Source organism: Gopherus flavomarginatus, chromosome 13 (genome assembly GCF_025201925.1).
Source record: "Gopherus flavomarginatus isolate rGopFla2 chromosome 13, rGopFla2.mat.asm, whole genome shotgun sequence".
NCBI lineage: Eukaryota > Metazoa > Chordata > Testudines > Testudinidae > Gopherus > Gopherus flavomarginatus.
This window is the reverse complement of record NC_066629.1, coordinates 8,564,674-8,580,043: the sequence shown is the minus strand read 5'-3', so window position 1 is coordinate 8,580,043 and position 15,370 is coordinate 8,564,674. Positions and strand designations below refer to the sequence as shown.

Below are 15,370 nucleotides of genomic sequence, written 5' to 3'. Positions count from 1 at the left end.
AGGTGAGCCCATTGATCTGATCCATTGGCTTGCTTTATGGAGCATGCAATCCCCCCAGTCAGCCCTGCCCCTCCTGGCCCCTTCCCCCACTGGAGCCCAGAGCACCCCCCTGTGGTTTCCCCCAGCATGCTTGGTGCGGGACACATGCCCCCCAACTGCACCCGTGACCCCAGCCCCTAAACACTGGGTGGGCAGACAGTGCATGGCCCCTCCAGCTCCAAAGGGCTGGGCAGGCAGCGCACAGCCCCCCAATCCCTTCCTCTGCAAGCACTTGGTGGGCATCCTCAGGTGCCCCCCAGCCACCTCAAGTCCCAGCCACAGGTTGGCCATAGCCACCCTAGTCCCAGCCCTAGCACACTGTCCTGAGGAGAAGCAGCCAGCCGGACTTGACTGGGGCCAAGGGGGTAGGGCGAGCAGGAAGGGGCCTTCTGGGCAGAGCATGGGCAGGGCTACACTGGGCTGTTTGGGGAGACACAGCCTGCCCCAGCCCATGGTACATGCTGTCCATGACTCATCCCCTTCAACCTGATGGTAAGCGATGCCCAGTTGAGCCCATGGCCAGTACGTCCTGCTCCACCCACAGTTGGGCTGGGAGCCAGGACTCCTGGTTCTTATCCCCAGCTCTGGGAGGGCAGTGGTGTCTAGTGCTTAGAATGGGGTTTGGGAGCCAGGGTATCTGGGTCCCCCTGCTAGCTCTGGGAAGAGAGTGAGGGCCAGTTGTGGTGCACCCACTGGCTTGAAGTGGTTTCCATCCTGTAAAAGGTTTACAGTTCTGTTCACTGGCTCTCAGCACCTTCCACTATAAAAATTGTTCCAGCACCGCTGGGTCTAATGGTTAGAGCAGGGGAGGCTGGGAGCTAGGCATGGGCGGTGGGTATAAGGGGCCAGGGGAGGCACCTGGCCTGTGCTCCACCCAGAGGCCCTGCTCCTGCTCATCCTCTTCCCCTCAAGGCCCAATCCTCACTTCACCCTTTCCCAGTTCCCATCCGCCCACATGGGGGCTTTGAGCGGAGGGGCTGGGGGTGCAAACAGTAGGCCGGCGGGGGGGGCCTTGGGGTAGAGGGCAAAGAGGTGCAAGTGGTGGGGCCTTGGGGGAAGAGACGTGAGAGGCAGCCGGGGGGGGAGCTCAGGGAAGTGGAACAAGAGGGTCTCAAGGTGGAGTGGGGCAGGGCTGAAGGGGGAGTGTGGGTGGGGCTTTGGCTGGAGGAGGCTGAGCGGGAGGGAGCCTTGGGGCAGGATCACAGTCCGGGAGTGCCCAGCATCCCCAAATGGAGGAGTCCCAAGCTGCCCATGGAGCCAGGGTTCCTGGGTTCTATTCCTGGCTATCTCACAGACTCCAAATCTGACCCAGCATAGCTCATATTGCCCTCCCTGGTGCCTCAGTTTCCCCATGTGTGAGATGGGTACCAGTGTGAATGGATGCAGAGCCTTGGAGAATCTAGTCCCTTCTCCTGGTGGCTCCTTGGTAGCCCTGGGTAAACAGCCAACTGCTCCAGACCCTGAATCAAGTATGGGCAGACCGGGGCTGAGGGCTACTTCTGAGGAATGGAAACAGTAAATCCACCCCTATCCGACCCCACCCCAGAGTACATGGCGAGGAGGCTGGTGTTGCAGGGAGCCTTTCAAGAGGAGTTCTGCAGCCTTTGAAGAGGAGAAGGGGGCTGATTCCCCAGCTTGACGGCTCATGGCGGTGGCAGAGTGGGGCACACTGTTGGATTTTGGTCTCATCCCTGCGGGCTGGTGTTGGAGTATGGCCTGCTGGGAGCTGATGTCTCCTCTGTATGTAGGAGGGTGACAGTGGGCCAAATGGTGGGACCCCCTGTCTCCCCCGGAACAAGGGAGGGGCCTCTCAGCCTTGTCCGCTCCTCTCTTTCACCAGGATCTGCCCAGGCAGCTGGCCCAGCCCAGGCCCACCTTCAACGCCAGCAGCTTCAAATTCTGGTGAGCGGAGCGGCTGGGGAGTGAGGGCCTCTCAAGCCCACCACAGGGAGCAGGGGGTGGGGCACTAGAGGGGGGTAAGGTCTAGGATGGGTGGAAGTGGGATTGGAGAGATGTCAGAGGGTGAAGCTGGGACACAAGGAGGGAATGGGGCAAGCTGCAGGGAGAAAGTGTAGAGAGGGGGGGATGTCACAGGGGCGGGAGCTGGGGGGGAGGGGAGATAGCTGGGTGGAGAGATTGGGGAGTCTGTAGGGAGGGCTGCTCAAGAGGCAGTAGGCATGGGGGGTAGGCACAAGCGGCAGCTCGTACAGGGGTTGGGGTGTCAGGCCATCTCGATTCTCCTTGTGAATGCCACCAGGCTGCAGGGAACCCCCCGGCCGGCAGAGCCCCCGGCCTCCCAGTCTGGATTCCCAGCATGTAGCCGGCGGGGGGGATGTGACTGCCTCAGGGGCATTTTCCACACTCGCAGCCCCTGTTGGTGGTGAGAGGAAGGCTCCGCAGCAGAGAGCCCATTCGGAGAGGTTCCCCCAGGGAAGGCTGGAAATCAGGGGCCCCCTCACCAGAATAAAGTCCTCCAGAAGGATCGAGTGAGTCTGGTGCAAGGGGTTAGTTTGTTAGCATGGCCCCCTACACAACCACTGCCACCGGCTCTGCGGCCCCCAGGCCTCCGGGACACAACGTGGTTCTAAGAAAGGTGGGGGAGGGTAGAGGGAGGCGCCCCCTAGAGAAGCTGGGGGGCTGGGAGGTGGGTGACAGCAGGAGCACCTGGCCCTCACGGCTGAGACTCGCCAACTCATCACAGCAGTGGCTGTGCAAAGTGCCACCAGCTCCTGTGTGTCTGCACCGCCCTCCCACTGCATTCTGTGGGGGGGGGTCTGACCCCTGCTGCACCCGCGGGGGGGTCTGCTCATTGCAGGCAGCCCCCACCCTCGCACTCAAACACGGGGGGGGAGGAGGTTTCTTCTTGCGCTCCGATTGGTCTGGACTCTGTCTCCCCTTCCTATTGGCTGTGTTGGAAGGGGCGGAGCTTCCCGGGGGGCGTGACGTGGCCTTGAAGCGTTCGCGAGGCGGCTCTTGCGTAGCACGTGGCATGGCCTGGAGCGCGAGTGGGTAAAGGGGGGGGGCCCTGAGCTCCCCAAATACCCCCTCCCGAGTTCCCCTTTGTGTCTCCGCATCTTGCCTAAGACAGTGTGTGAGATGGGAGGTCTCTGCGGGGGGAGGGGTGAGCGGTGAGGTAGGGTCCCCGGCTGAGAGGTCTCTGCCGGGGGAGGCGATGAGCGGGGGGTGGTCTGAGGGGCACTGGCTGGGGCGGGTCTCTGCAGCAGGAGGGGATGAGCTGGGGGAGGGGCGTTGGATGGGAGGTCTCTGTGGGAAGGAGAGGATGAGCGGGGAAAGGGGAGCTAGCTGGGGGGAGGGGATGAGTGAGGGGTCTGAGAGGCGCTGCCTGGAGGTGGTCTCTGTGGGGGGAGGGGATGAGTGGGGGGTCTGAGAGGCACTGGGTGGGGTGGTCTCTGCGGGGGAGGGGATGAGCAGGGGTTCTGAGAGGTGCTGGCTGGAGGTGGTCTCTGTGGGGGGAGGGGATGAGTGGGGGGGTCTGAGGTGCTGGCTGGGGGATCTTGGGGGAAGGGGATGAGCAGGGGGACTGAGAGGCACTCTCTGGGGGGTCTCGTGTGGCAGAAGGTATAAGCAGGGGGGATAGCGAGGCGCTGGATGGAGGTCTCTGCGGGGGAGGGGATGAGCTGGGGTTCTGAGAGGCGCTGGCTGGGGGGATCTCTGTGGGGGCAGGGGATAAGCAGGGGGGACTGAGAGGCACTGGATGGGGGTCTCTGCAGGGGGAGGGGATGAGCGGGGGTTCTGAGAGGTGCTGGCTGGGAGTCTCTCCGAGGGAGATGGGGCTGAGCCACGGGGTCTGGGCTGCCCTGGGTTCCCCATCCACTGCTGAGCTGCAGCCTCCAGGTACCAGAGTGAGCCCCGGGGGCTAGGCCGGGGCCGGGCTGTGACTCTACCCCAGCGTTCAGGGGTGGGGGGGTCTGACATCTGGCAGCACCAGGATCTGCTTCCTGGGGCTGAGCCACAGGGTGCTCGGAGCTGCCACCACAGCTGGAGCCCAGAGCCCCTGGGCCTGGCCAGACTCTGCTCTGGGGCCCCGAGGGAGGACTGGCCCCACTGGGGTCCCAGCGTGTGGCTGGGCAGGGGCTGCTGTGTGGGGGCAGTGAGACCGGGTGGGGAGGTACCGAGGCGGGGTACCAGCCCCACTGGGGTCCCAGCGTATGGCTGGGTGGGAGCTGTCAGGGGGGGGGCGGAACAGTGAGACTGGGCGGGGAAGTCCCAGGGAGGGGGGAGACCTGGGCAAACATGTGGATGGAAGAGCCGGTGACCCCCAAGGAGCGGCGAGAGAAGGGGGGGCTCTGAGATCCCGTTGGATTTACTGTTGCCCCCTCCCATGGGGACCCCATCCAGAGTGATCCCCCCTTTCCTCTCAAATGCCTGAGAAGCTGTCTGTTCTCCTCCCCGATTGTGCCCCATTTCCCTCCACTTCGCCAATGGCCAGTTCAAATCTCAGGTTTGGGGTGTTCCTCCTCCCCGCCCCCCCTTTTCCCTTCAGTGATTTGTCCTTGTTTAGGAGGGAAATCGTTCCCCTGGTGATTTGTGAACTGGGCAGAGGCTGGGGGAGCCCTGAGACAGGGATACGCTGAGCTGGGCTGGGGAGGACCTCTCTCTGCTGGCAACAGGGCCTGGAAAGGTAGAGGCAAGCGTTCCCCATGGAAACTAGGCAGCCTCAGGTTTCCCAGCGCCAGCTACTTCCCCTCCCCACACTCAGTAGCCACCCCTGCTCCCTCCCCACCACCTGCTAGTCACATTCCCAGACCCCACTGCCAGCCCCTCCCTACTGCCAGTGACCTGACTCTAACCCCCTGCTTTCCCCTGAGAAAGCCACATCATCCTAGCTCCATGCCCACCAGTGGATGTGCGGCAAGGAGAATCCACCCCATTCTGTTGGTGTTTGAATATTGCTGTATAATCCCCTCATATTTCCCCTCTTTTCCTTTGAACCGTTGAATGTTGATAGAAAATCTCCCCAGATATGGTGCTTCTCTCTTATATTGGCAAATATTTAGTTTGTGCCCCATTTTCTCCTCAGTTCTGAAATTCTGATATCAAATTCTTGAAAGGCTTCCTGCTTTTCTCTCCAGGTCTTTGACTGAGATCAGGGCTCTTATCGTCCTGAGCGTAGCCCAGGCCTTGCCTGAGATCAGGTCCCCCAGTGTGCCGGGCACTGCACAAACCCTGACCGAGTTTGGGGCACTCGTTGTGCCAGGGACTGCACAGACCCCTACAAAGAGTAGGGACCTTGTTGTGGCGGGTGCTGCAGTGACCTTGACTGAGCCTGGGCCGCTGTCGTGCCAGGCTGTGCATCAACATGAATGGAAACCAGGCTCCCATTGTGCCAGGCGCTGCAGGCACAGCAAACAAAATCAGGGACCTTGTTGTTCCTGGAGCTGCAGAGACCCCGAGCAAGGTCTGGGACCCGTTCTGCTGGGTGCCGCAGAGACCCCGAGCGGGACCTTGGCCCCGTTCCGCTGGGCACTGCGCAGACCCTGAGCGAGACCTGGGCCCAATTCCGCCGGGCGCTGCGGAGACCCCGAGCAAGATCTGGGCCCCGTTCCGCCAGGTGCCGCGGAGACCCCGAGCGAGACATGGGCCCAGTTCCGCCGAGCTCGACGCAGACCCAGAGTGAGATCGGGGCCCCGTTCCGCTAGGGGCCGCGGAGACTCCGAGTGAGACCTGGGCCCCGTTCCGCCGGGCACTGTGGAGACCCCGAGTGAGATCTGGGCCTTTATTGTGCCAGGTCAGACTGAGACCCAGACCGAGATCATGGCTCCCTTGTGCGGGGCAGCGCACGACTGCAGCCCAGATTGCTGCCTCCATTGTGCTGGGCACCTCAGAAACTCCGACTAAGATCTGTGTCCCCATTGGGCCTGGCACAGATCACGCCCTACCACTGTACTGAGCACTGCACAGACCCTGACAGAGATCCTGGCCCCACATTTTGCCAGATGCTGTAGGGACCCCAAACAATATCAGGGATCCTGTAATGCCGGGAGTTGCAGAGCCCCCAACTGAGACCAGGCCCCTGTTGTGCAGGGCTCTGCCCAGACTCTGACCAAGATCAGGGTCCCCATTGTGACAGGTGCTGCACAGACACCCCGGGTATGTCTGCACTGCCATTAAACCCCCCCAGCTGGCCCATGGCAGCTGCCTCAGGCTCCCAGGGCTCAGGCGAAGGGGCTGGTTAATTGCAGTGTAGATGTCTGGGCTTGGGCTGGAGCCGGGCTGTAGGACCCTGTGAGGTGGGAGGGAGCCAGACCTTGGGCTGCACCCCCAGCCGGAACAGCTACACCACAATTAAACAGCCCTGCAGCCTGAGCAGTGTGAGCCCAAGTCAGCGGGCACAGGCTAGCCGCCGGGGTCTGACTGCAGTGTAGACGTGCCCACAGAGACAGAGAGGCCTTGCGACAAAAAGCTCAAAGGCTAAACAGGCCAATGGTGGGAGGCGACCCTCTATTTTACAGATGGGGAAACTGAAGCTCCGAGAGCTGAAGTAATATGCTTAAGTTTGCATGGAGAATTTGGGGTAAAACTGGGAACTGAACCCAGATTGTTTAAGTTCTTGCCTCTCCCGTTAACCCCCAGCCCAGCATGTGTGTGTACAGCATTGTTTTGGCCTGTGTTTGCCTTGCATTGGCTTGGAAGGGAGGCTGTGGAATTTCCTTCATTGGAGGTTTCTAAGCCCAGGGTAGAGATACACCAGTTTGGGAATATCTAGGGCTACTTGGTCCTGCCTCAGCACAGGAGGCTGGAGTAGACGCCCTCTCAAGATCCCTTCCAGGCCTACACAGAAATCATTCTCTTTCCTGCTGTTGTGTTCTGTGCTGAGCTGTTTTGCATGGTGCCGTTTGGAACTGGGATCGCCCCATGCTGTGCTGCAGAGTTTTATGGTGCATCGTTTTGCCTCAGCTTGTTTAGTGTCTATTGTGTTGGTTTGAGTTGTGCTCTTTTGCATTGTGTACTTTTGTCCTAGGGTGTGTTAGTTTACATTGTGTTGCTTTCTTCTCCTTTGTATGGTGTCATTTTGTGCTGTGGAGTGTCATTTTTTGGTTTCTGTTGTTGTTTTTCTGAATTGCCTGACATTATGTTGTGGTGGGGCTTTTTTCTGTATGTTGTGTTTTTATACATATTGTGACAGGGTCAGGCCAGATGGCTACAGGAGGGTGATAGAAGGCAGATATATTAGCCCCAGGTGAAGTAGGTCCCCTTTCCCTGAGTGACGTAACAGGGAAAGTTCCAGAACAATAAGAGCTTTCTAGAAACAATTAAAGCAGACAGGCTGTGATGTTATTGATATAATCTGAGACCATATAGAACATGGTTGCAACCAAGGTCCTATGGTGGCACCAAATCTTATGTAAAGGGGGTCATATAAGGTGTCTAAGACCAGGTTATGGGTTGCTGGTTATGATTCTGCTGTCTATTTTGTGACAAAGTTCCTCCTCTACTCTGGTGGGTCCTGCGCTTATTGGCAGATTTGCTCACCTCAGTGATCTTCCCCACAGTCTGGGTCAACTCTTCCTGTGTCTGATCAGGAGTTGGGAGGTTTGGGGGGAACCCAGGCCCGCCCTCTACTCCGGGTTCCAGCCCAGGGCCCTGTGGATTGCAGCTGTCTGTAGTGCCTCCTGTAACAGCTGCATGACAGCTACAACTCCCTGGGCTACTTCCCCAAGGCCTCCTCCAAACACCTTCTTTCTCCTCACCACAGGACCTTCCTCCTGGTGTCTGATAACACTTGTACTCTTTAGTCCTCCAACAGCACAGCCTCTAACTTTCAGCTCCTTGTGCCTCTTGCTTCCAGCTCCTCACACACACTTCCTCTCCTCTGGCTCCTCTCTGGCTGGAGTGAGCTCCTTTTTAAACCCAGGTGCCCTGATTAGCCTGCCTTGATTGGCTGCGGTGATCTGATCAGCCTGTCTGCCTTAATAGGTTCTAGCAGGTTTCTGATTACTCTAGTGCAGCCCCTGCCCTGGTCACTCAGGGAACAGAAAACTACTCCTCCAGTGACCAGTATATTTGCCCCCTACCAGACTCCTGTATCCCACCGGTCTGGGTCTGTCACATATCCCTCCCCCGTGCTCAACACCAAGGGGTTGGGCAGCTTGGGATGCCAGACAGTGGACACGTCAGGTGTTTGCTCCCTAGGGACCATGTCGCTGCCCAGGGCTTGCAGTCTTTCAGGAGTGGTGCGCTTGGTTGTATTTAGGAATCTCAAAAGAAAAGGCTAAGATGGCTGGTTCACAATATCCAGTGAAATCTTGCAAACAATTATACAAATAGACTCTGATGCTATTTAAACCACATGGTATTAATACTGATTCAAAACTGAAATTAAAATTATGAGATTAAACACCTGAGAAATGAACTGACAGTTAATTTCCATTTCTTAATGCCTGACATTTTGACACTTGCTCATGCCGTCTTGCTTTTAAAGTGATGCACAGCACACAGTCACGTTAATTCATGAAAGCACACCAATTACTGACTGCTTTGTGTTGCAGAAACATCTGATTAATCAGCTAATTAAAATTGTAAGTGGAAATGCATCAACACAGCTTAGCTCCAGTGCATTTAAATGTGAATGAAAGGTTTCTAAATTAAATACATGGCAGGATGGTAAACGGAGATATTCACGTGCCTCTCCCCAGTCCTGTTCACTTCTTGTCCCAACCCCCCATGAGTTCTAGCCTCTTGGTCAACTCATCTCCCAGTCCCACATCAGCTGTGCCCTCTCCCACCCTAACCCGTTTCTACTGTGGTCCTTCATCTCCCTCGTCCAGGCAGGGATTGGAGCTGCAGCCCCTAAGGCACCTGTGTTAATCACTGTCTCACATACTGAGGCTATTTAGATTTCAGGGAACGATTATCAGAGTTCCTGACGCTGGGAGGTGGGAGAGAGGAGAGGCTGAGCATGAGTTTGCTCCTCAGACTCTGTATGGTCGTTTTCAACCCTGTAGCCTCCATGTTACCTCATCCTTCACCCTGACCCATGGCTCTCTGCTCATGTGTCAGTGTCACCTTCTGATCAGAATGCCACTGGCCTCAGCGGAGCTCCCAGGCAGGAGCTACATCACGATAGGGTTACAGTACTGAGAGTAAAATACACCACAGGGAGGGTGGAATTATCCTCAAAGGATGCATTACAGTCCAGGAAGTGAAAGAATTCAAGTATTTAGTTACTTAAAAGTATGCTTGAAAGGACTGGCTTTTTATTAATAAATTGCAGTAAATGTTGATTTCACTGTACACACACACACACACACACACGAAAACCTATTTCTATTGGTAAAATACAGAAATGCTTCTGGAGAAAGTCGAGTTTGATTTAAGGATATTTACACTGTATATTTTGCATGTGACATTGACAATTTGTGTTTGAACAGTTATAAAAATTTGGCTTTGGGAATCTCATTTACTGTCATTAAATAATGGTTGTCTGACCACCCCCATAACTTCCCACAGCTCTGAACACTGAAACTGTAAACACTGAAAAAAAGACTTAAAATAAATATACCTTCTATTGAAATTAAAAAAAAGAAATCGACAAAATGAATATTGTCAAACCCACTTAACAGCAATCGCAATATGCCAGGGGATGGAAGTTCACAGCCTTAACTCTGCCCTGTGGTGGCTCCATGGAATCGCCATAGGGCTACGAATAAGGCATTTTAGAGTATAAAGTCCCAGATTAGATTATACCAATTTGTAAAGACACATGAGCTGTCTCCCTCAGGGTGTGACCTGCACTGGGTTGTTTCTTTGATTGATAATTCCCAGAAGTCAATAGATAAATACAGGCGAGTCTCATGTTACGCTGGGATTATGTTCCGCTGTCAGTGCGTAAAGCGAAAATCGCGTATAATCAAAATTACATTGAGTGTAATGGTGGGCGCAATCGCCTGCACTAAGGGACAGTATTTAAACTGTTATTTTTCTCTCTATTTTTGCCAACTGTGCAAAGCTGAGTTTGCGCATGTTAAATGCGCGTAAGATGAGACTCGGCTGTAATAGTCTATCAGTTATGAAGTGGCCATTTTGGATGTCTGAGGCGTGTCTGTTATTTTGCACTAGAGGCCAGGTCCTTGGAGAGACGGAATCTTGGTTTCATTTTAACTTGTCCATGCTCAGAAGCTTCCGGCGTTTGGTTCAAAGTATTTCCATGTTTCCCTGACCTGTTCTTAAAAGTGCTGCTATAGAAAGTGGAGAGGGGCAGGAACTCACTGCAGGATCAGTAGATATCCTGAGTCCCGTAGATATTTATAGCTCATGGGAAGGAGGACGGGGATTGGTGGGTGTCTGGGGATTTAATAATAAACACACAAATATCATCGTTCTTAATGAATTTTCACCTTCTAATTCCTGTAACCCACTAATTATCCCTGGCTGCCCCTCAGCTTGTGGAATGGACAAAAGCCCCGTCTGAATTCTCTCACCTTGCCCTTCTTGTCCTGGAGGCTACAGGATAACATCCACATTTCGCTCCAGATCAACCCATCCTCCCAGGGGGAAAGAAATGGCTTCAATGGAGCTGGCTCAGGTAAGGGATTACCAGGGAGCTGGTGGTGAGTTCTGCTTGGAGGGAAAGGAGCAGTAAATGCATAGGAGGGTAAGAGCTGCTGGAGCTGGTGGGAGGCAGGAACTATCTAGGGTGGAGAAAGTTAGGGGATCGGATGTGACAAACCTGCTGAGACTTGTGTAATGTAGGGTATGATGGGTTGTCACCCCGAGGTGCAGTCTGGGGGGCTTCTGGGAACTGCTGTGCCCGCTAACCCTCAAGCTGGGCTCGCCCTTCTCACGCTGCTTTAATGGAGATTCAGCCAGCCTCTCCAGGCCCTGTTACACCCAACACAACAGCAGGTGGCACCATACACCCAACTAAGCTACCTGAGTGCTTTACCTCAGCCACTCAAAGAGAGGGAGAAGACAACAGCCAATTTCCCAGCTCCCCAACCTTGCACACCTGCTGTAATATAAATCCAGAATTATACCATCTTATACTGCACCATCTGTAAACTCTCTCTCTCTCTCTCACACACACGCACACTGTATCTCCCACCACCTCGTCTGGCCCCGCCCCCCAATGCCTCCCCCCTCTACAGGCCGCCCCCCCCAAATGGCCCCTGCCGCCTCCCCAAATGCCTCCCACCTCCCCCTTCTACAACCCACCCCTAAACACCCCCGTTCCCTGTCTGCAAATGCCTCCCTCCCCCTTCTACCCCCTGTCCGCAAATACCTCCACCCCTTCTACCCAACCCCCCAAATGCCTCCCAACCCCCCTCTTCTACACTCCACCCCCAAACACCCCCGGTCCCCCATCTGCAAATGCCTTCCACCCCCCTTGTACTCTCTGTCCCCAAATAGCTCCCATCCCCCTTATACACCCAGATACCCCCTGCCCCCTCCCCAAATATCTCCCACCATAGCTGTGTAGCATGGAGCAGTGCAAGGTTCTGCAAACTGTTTAAAGATAACAAGCTAAACCAGCTGCTTCTTTGAACGATTAAGAATCCCTACCAACCTGATGACTTGGCACCTCCCTGGTCCTGCAGTTCTTTGGCTGTTCAAGTGAGCTGGGTGTGATATGCTGCTGGGACTCGGGAGTAGTCCCAAGTCTGACACATTCCTTAGGTGGTCTCAAACCATCTCATTTCCATCTGTAGCCAAAGATTCGCCATGAGACAACTGCAAAACCCCGTGCACAGACCCCAGACCTGTCTGAATCTGGGGAGTCTGGAGGGGAGATGGAAGATGCAGAGTGGGTGCCGATAAAAGCAGCCAAAGGATTCAAGAAAAGCCCGTTGGGTATGATCCAGTTTCCTTTCTCTGCCTCCGACTTGGGTGACTAGCTCTGACTGAGGGGACCACTTCCATGTGGCATGATGCTGCCTGGCAGATGCAGAATGAAACACAGCTGAACTGGGGGGTTTGCACTGGCTTTCTGAAGCAAAAGCCACTTACCCCATTGGCACCAGAGGGCATTTAGCTGTGGCCAGTCATACTTTGGATGGATGGTTTGTCTGCCACCCACCTGAACGCTTTAGATAGCGGCAGAAGTACGAAGTGCTCCAGGGCAGCTGTACTTCCTGCGCATTAAACACGTTTGTAACTCTCTGAACAACTCTGCTGGTGCATGTGGCTGTTCCAGAGAGAAACTGGCTATGATGGCAAAGTCCCCCTGCAGACGGTCCCAGCTGTGGTGTGATGCAAAAGAAGCTGATTGGTCGACTTCTGTGTGTACAGGGCTGCTGACCCTATGGGGAGAAGATTGGTTTGGAACACTAAGCACTTACCAGAGAATGGGCAAGGGGGACAGAATGGAAGATGAGTGGGAGATGATAAAGAGGAAAAATCTTGATGACACTGGTACCATGCAGCTTTCTCCATGAGCAGTGATGGGTAACCAATGAAAGACATGCACACAGCTAAGGAATGGCGTTTAGGAGGTAGAGAGATGCATTCAACTTTGTGGGAACTTCCCCTTCCTTCCTGATTCCTGTAGTGACACCTTGTTCAGGCTCCTGCTCTCCACTAAGATTTTTGAGGGAGAGTCAGTGTGGACAGGGCTTGCATGTGCTAAACACTTAAGTCAGTAAGAACCAATGAGCCATTCTAAGCTTGCATTTCCCCAAAGCCCTATGGGGGCTGACAGCCTTCTCCCTCAAATCTATTTTACAGATACACTGGTGTAAAATCTATATGCTGACATATATGCAAGCTCCATGCAGGCTCCTCAGCTGATCTGCAGGGTGGGGGCATCCGCTGCTTGGCATCAAAGGGAGTTTGTAATTCTGAACTTTTGGGCTCAAAGCTCATTTAAAAACTGAGCCGTTTCAGAACCTCCATTGCAGGGATGAAAGTGGCTGATTGTACTTCAAGCTTAGAATGTCAAACTGTGCCACAAAACCATTTTCCTTCTGAAATGGGCTGTGCATTAGCTTTATCTGGGAGAAACTCTAGTTTGATGCACTGAGACCTGTGAGTGAAACTGGCTGTTGCTGGCATGTGTAATGGGGACATGGAGAGGTCTTAAGCTTGAATTTGACCTGGCAAGGTGATGAAAGTTATTGTGATGGTGCTGAAACACGAATATTCGGAATGAACATCTACCCGAGGAGATGACTCAGTGGGTCACATAATCACTTGCATCTCTTTTTGGGGCTAGAGTGGCAGGGAGGTGAGGGGCATGGCAATTTATGCAATTTGGTGTCCAGTCCTAGCACTGCTAAAGAGCCTCAGACTGCTGTGGCTCTCTGAGTAGAGCCCAGCAGCAGCGGGACTGTTATTACCTTGAACTCTCTTCTCTTAAAAGCGTTCCTGACACGGCTGATGTGGAAACAGGCCGTGTGGCTACAGGAAGCAGAAGTGAGGCTGTACCGCAGGCTGTCACTGTGATGCAACAAAATGTATCTGCTGGTGAGTAGTACTGCGTTTGACGCTCAAACCTTGGCGCTGGATGCATCCAACATCTACCCGATAACTTCCATATAATCTAATTCAGAAAGACGAACATGGACCTCCACAAACTAGTGGTGCCCACGTACCCAACTTGGCAACATAAGGTCTATCCCTGTGTTAGAAACGATTGTAGATGTCACTGAGTATAATCGCCCTGGTGCATCTTGCCATGTTAGTAGCTCCATCTGCTTTGCCAGCCTGCAGAATGGACTTATATGAATGTGGGAGTCTTCCTACTGGTCTCCAGCCTTTTGGGCTAACTTGCTGCCACCTGGCAGATGCTTCTGAGAGAATAGGTAATGGCAGCCCCTTCTGCCTGGTAGCTGACATGAACTTGTGCCTCTGGTCCAAACTGTGCAAAAAACGTACTACACTCCATTTATTCATCACTTTTTAAAAACATCCGAAGAGGAACTTAGGTGGTTTTAACTGCCTCACAGACCATCCTGATCATTTCTGATTCCAAATAGTATCCTTATCTGCCTTTTTTGCAACTGAGGTTGACTAGCAGTCTGGTTCTGGGAGGCCTTTGCTCCGAACCTCCCACTCTGGTAACCTAGAAAGCAAAATTAGCTGATTTTAGATTTAGTTAATACAAAGAATTTCGAACATCATGGGCAGGGGGTGAAAAGGGGGAGGAGGGAAGTACATAATGTCAGCGGCTTTGATTTTTAACTACCTATTGTGCTGCTGTTCACAGGATCCTGATGTACGTAGGGGTAAGAGTGAGACTAACAAATTTAGCCTCTGCCTTAAAAGAGACGAGCAAATATTTTTATTATGTGTCATGTCAGTATTAACTTTCTTTGAAAACTATTCACTGTAGCCATTGACAAACGGTCGGACTGTACCATTTCATGCAAAGAGGAGGTAGTATTTCACAGAAAGGATCCTCTTTTTCCCATTCCTATGTGTAGCAGGGTGGTCACCCCACTCAGCCCCTGAAGGGCTTCAAAGAGCCCTGGGAGAGGGCTGTGGCAGGGAAAGCAGCTACTAGGCTGACTGGGGAAGCAGCTGCAGCTGGGCCATGTGCCAATCAGGCCTCAGCTGGCCCTATATAAGAGGCAATGAACCAGGAGCTCAGCAGTCTGTCTGTTTGTAGAGGGAGAAGGTCCTGGCTGCAGGGAGCTAGAGACAGAGTACTTGAGTGGAGCAGGACTTAGGGAAGGCTGAGGAGCTGGGGAGCTCCAGCCTGGAAAACCCCAGGCTGCGGCCTAGCATAAGGCCAAGAAATCCTGGGGGTTGCAGAGGGCAGCCCAAGGGTAGGCCAAGGCAGCAGGTCCAAACCCAATCTTGCCAGTGCTGAGTGGCTGATACTGCAGTCTGCCCCAGCGCGTGGGGGCTAGACAATGACTGGCAGTAGCTGTATACTGAGGTGAGAGCGGATAGTGGGTGGGGGTTCCCTGGCGAGGGGAGACCCTAAGACTGAGGGGTTATTGCCAGGGGGAAGCTCCCCAGATAACAGGGCACCAGATCTGGGCAGGACACGGAGGGCAAAGAGGCAGCGGGATACAGAACTAAAGAGGATGCTCCAATGGCTGGAGAGCTAATTCCCAAAAGAGACCAGCAAGAGGCTCCGCATTGCTACACGGTGCAACTGCTTACTCTTAAGGTGTATGCACGGGTGTAGCTGTATTGGGTCTCAGGGTAACTGAGGTAACATCTTGTATTAGACCGACTTCTGGTGGTGGAGAGACAAGCTTTTGAGATACACAGAGCTGCTCTTTTCTCTCACCAGCAGGAGTTGGTCATGAACCTTGTTACTCTTAAGCTAAAGTTAGTAGAGCAGGTTTGTTTAAGCTGATCTTTGATCCCTCGTCACCTTGAAGAACCAGTTGCTTTGTGACATGTGCCTTCTAGTGCTCAT

General features: G+C 54.0%; 1 protein-coding gene across 1 annotated transcript in view; it reads right to left on the bottom strand.

Moving 5' to 3' along the window:
- LOC127033620 (dynamin-1-like protein) overlaps window positions 1-15,370 on the bottom strand; it is a 171,974-nt gene that overhangs the window by 65,536 nt on the left and 91,068 nt on the right. The gene's annotated exons all lie outside the window — the stretch shown is intronic.